A 4,768-nucleotide genomic window follows, 5' to 3' on the forward strand; every position below is an offset into this window, starting at 1 on the left:
GATTTGAGGAACGGACTTCGATTAGAGACCAGACGTCGATCCGAGTCTAACATATATACGAATAATTGGCATGTTCCAGAGAGGTATACAGCAAGTAGAAAAATAAATTGAAGTTGGTACTCCAGAAATTTATTCGCATAGCAACACTTTAAACCAATTTTACATCAAGCTTATATAACCTGCTGTACTCGTCGTATGCTATTTATAAAAAAGAGGGAAATGATAACATTAAATGAAATTTTATTTTTATTTCAAGTTATTTTTATTTTTACAATTTACCAGAACGTTTTCTTGTGAATTTACAATTGATAGCGTCCTTGCTAAATCGGGTGTTTACAGGGGAGGTAATATTTTGTCACTAGATCATTTTTATGACATATTTTAGAAAACAAAGTTGCCATATGAATTAAAGAATATGATGGTAGTTGCTGTTATAATAGGTTCCATTGCATTCACATTACTATGACACATTTCAGCATAAAAAGTTATCACATGAATTAAAGGAGATGACCGTATTTGCTATTATAACATATTATACTGCATCGTCTTTGAGGTCACTATTATAACATATTTCAACAAACATGGTTGTCATATGAACTAATGTATATAACGGTATTTGCTATTATAACAGATTCCAGTAAACTTATTTTTCTATAAAAGATACTTTAAAATATAACAGTTGGTTAGATGCCAATTACTGTAATGTCGCTGTGGACGCGTCCGGTTTCTCTCCTTTTTGAGTTTATGCGATTCCCTCAGATCTTGTTTGTTTCCTTGTTGAGTCGTCCTAATCGATTTATGAGATTTGAACATCGGTTAATTACTGTTGCTTGAATAGACAACATCCTTAGATGTTAGACACACTGATTCAAACAACAAATACACCGAAGATGATAGCATATCTGATTTTTAACAGACAATCGGTATTCCAATGGGTTCTAAATGTGCAACTCTCGTCGACGACTTATTTTGAATTCATATGAAGCACAATTCATACGAGCCTTCTAAAGATAATACTAAAGCATCTTGCAAAGTCATTTAATTTCACTTTTCGATACTTTGACGATGTCCTGTTACCCACATTTCAGCATCTCATATATCATAGTAAACCTGAGATTCAGGATACTACCGAAACTAGAAAGTCTGCTTCATATCTTGATCGCTTCTTCGATATTGACACAGATGGACGACTTAAAAATTCTATGACAAACGTGGTGAACATTCCAATTGTCAACTAACCATTTCTCAGCATTTAAATACACTTCGCCCCCTTTGGATTTTACATATCCCAGTTAATGCGTCAGGGTCGTTCAAGTTCACACTATACAGACTTCATTACCTTGACACAAAAACTTCATAAGGGAACACGACAGAAAATTACCCGCTTATAATTAGGTACGCCAAAACGCGTGAAATCAACACTACACACATTTTACGGTCACCATCACGAAATGCATGTCTGACCGATACAATGTGTTAATAAGTGTTTCAACACACTAGTTACATGCTTTCACGGTCTTAGATCTTTAAATACCAGAAAAAAAGTAGTCTGATTTAAAAATGTAACAGATTTGTCTTATTCCACCTAGTGACGTTTTGAATGCGCGTCAATTCGTATTGCGGGCGATGTATGCATATCAGTAGACGCTTAACATGAGCAACACGACGGGTGCCATATGTGGAGCAGGATCTGCTTACCCAACCGGAGCACCTGAGATCACCCCCAGTTTTTGGTGGGGTTCGTGTTGCTCAGTCTTTAGTTTTCTATGTTGTGTTTTGTGTACTATTGTTTGTCTATTATTCTTTTTCATTTTTAGCCATGGCGTTGTCTGTTAATTTTCGACATGAGTTTGAATGTCCCTCTGGTATCTTTCGCCCCTCTTTTACGCTGTCGAAGCAATCAGTTTCGCTCCTTTAGTGAATTCAGGCGATTCTTTCAGTTTTTGTATTTTACCTTGATCGGTATCTTACAAATTGATTGACGAAATTTGAACCTCGGTAAACTACTCTCGAGAAACTACTGTTGTGTCAAATTTAGCAGCAATCGTCTGGAAGTCTGATTGTACCTTTAGAAAACTTATTACAAACTGGTTATCACATTTCAATTTTTTCGGTTATGTTTTTTATAGAGCACGTACATTTAGATACGATCCGTGTAAACTTAATTAAACTGGGTCTTCTAACTGCTCCACGAAACCTCTTTCTAAATAATTAACATCAATTTTATCAGCAATCAAAGCAGGGCTTCAAAGTTATTGTGAAAAAAACCTATTTTAGAGGCGGAATAAATCAGATGTGGATGCTAAAAAAATCCAAGGACCTGGTAGAGTACATGCAATCTAAGACTCTTTCATCTTGCAATAGTATTAAAATATTTGACTTTTCTTCACTTTACACAAGTATTCTCCATTCCAAACTAAAAGACAAATTGAAAGACTTGGACCTACTTTGTTTGATAAAAAAGAATGTCCAACGTAGATATAAGAATCTTGTCTTAGGGAGGGATAAATCGTTCTTTGAAAAAAAATCTCTAGAACTGACATCATGAAGATGCTTGATTTTTTTATTGACAACTTATTTGTTACGTTTGGAGGACGTGTTTTTCAACAAACAATCAGCATTCCCATGGGAACCAACTGTGCTCCTTTTCTTGCCGACTTGTTCCTTTATTCATATGAGGCTGACTATATACAGGAGCTTCTTAGGAAAAATGAAAAGAAGCTATAATTATGCTTTAACCTCATTTTCCGCTAAATATATGATGTCCTCTCACTAAATAATACAAAGTTTGATGACTATGTTGAACGCTTCCATCCAATCGAACTTGAAATAAAGGAGACAACAGATACAGGTTAGTCTGTCTCATATCTTGACTTACATCTAGAAATTGACAATGAGGGTCGGTTGAGAATAAAACTTTACGACAAAAGAGATGATTGCAGCTTCCCAATTGTGAACTTTCCATTTCTATATAGTAACATTCCAGCAGCGCCTGCATATGGAGTATATATCTCCAAGTTGAAACGATATTTCACAGATGACGACGGATATGTACCAATCGTCGTAACCACAATCTCGCCCTCCTTTTCCCCGAATGTGAACTACCGAATTAGACTTATCACCGGGTTTGTACTTACATGAGCAACACGACGGGTGCTACAAGTGGAGCAGGATATGCTAACCCTTCCTGGGCACCTGAGATCACCCTCGGATTTTGGTGGGTTTCGTGTCGCTCAGTCTTTAGTTTCCTATGTTTTTTTTTTTGTATACTGTCGTTTGTCTTTTAGTCTTTTTCTTTTCTTGCTATTGTGTTGTCAATTTATTTTCAACTTCTGAGTTTGAATATCTATTTGGTATCTTTTGCCCCTCTTTTATCGATCCTTTGAGTAAGTTTACTCTAAAAGGTTATCATTTTGGCACTGTAATAAGATCTTTGAATATTATTTTTCTTTGTACAAACATCGATTTTCTTACCAATACGTTCAAACATAACTTAAATATTATGGATATACAGCTATGAACATTTATGGCACTATATTCTGTCGAAACATATATTTTAGAATTGCACAAGATCATGCTTTTTACTGACTGTTTATGTCTTTACACTAAATCACTTGAATGTTTACTGATTGACATTTAAGTCTTTGAAAGATGATTATTTTTTTTAGTTGTTATTGTCTATGAACTAGCTTTTAGTAACTGCGAGTACTCTCAGGTCTGTAATTTTTGTCTTAAGTCTTCTTGTTGACTTCTTATGTTGTGCCGTAAGACAACTGTCCCATGTTAGGGGGGTTGGCGCCCGCTAACATGTTCAACCCCCCCCCCCCCCCCCCACACACACACACACACACATTCGTTATATGCCTGTCCCAAGTTAGATGTAATTCGTGGTTGTAGTTTGTTGCTGTTCATCTCAACTATTTTTCGTTTCTTTTTCTTGCTTTGTACACAAATCAAACCGTTCTTTTTCTAGATTGAATTATTTTACATTTGCCATGTCGAGGTCTTTTACAACTTGCTATGGGGTATGGGTTTTGCTCATTGATGAGAGTGATCTATAGTTGCTTACTTTTACGTCATTTGGTTTCTGGTTGAAAGTTGTCTCATCGGCAATCAAACATCATCTTCTTTCTATATGTATGCAGACAAACAAAAATATTTAATGTCAGAAAATATCGACAGAAGATATGCACACATATTCATTCGTAGGATAATAGTTTAATTTGTATCTAATACATCATTTAGTTATAACTAAAATGTGTTTGGATGGGGGGAAGTCGTAATGGGAGTGTTTTTATCGAGAGTTTTTTTTACCGACCGGAAGGCATTTTTTAATGAAGTCGTTAAATATTTTACTGAAAGTGAGGACAATAAGGAAGGCAGGCAGGCGTTCGTGTCGGAAGTTTTCGCAGTCGTTAATTTTACCTTATACCCTAATATCGTAAATCCGATTAGAGAATAAACCAGTTTCATTATAAATAAATATAATTTCAGTGTTAATGAACTTGTTACGCCACTGGCCACCTCATTACTATCATTATAGAGCGCCCAAAGTACACTGAACACCTCGATTTTCAAATTACTAGCATACTTGTCTCGAGGATGGCAGGTCGTGGGGTCGATCCTACACTTGGTCTGTAATTTATCGCCCGTGTCTTATTTCTAATCTTAATAATCTATTCCGAATTTGAATTTGCAAGTTGGCAAAAGCATATTTGACTAATTTTACGGTCTTTCACGGGTATTCGCAGGAAATCAATGCTACGAA

This window comes from Mytilus californianus, unplaced genomic scaffold (assembly GCF_021869535.1).
Source record: "Mytilus californianus isolate M0D057914Y unplaced genomic scaffold, xbMytCali1.0.p SCAF_7, whole genome shotgun sequence".
NCBI classification, from domain to species: Eukaryota; Metazoa; Mollusca; class Bivalvia; order Mytilida; family Mytilidae; genus Mytilus; species Mytilus californianus.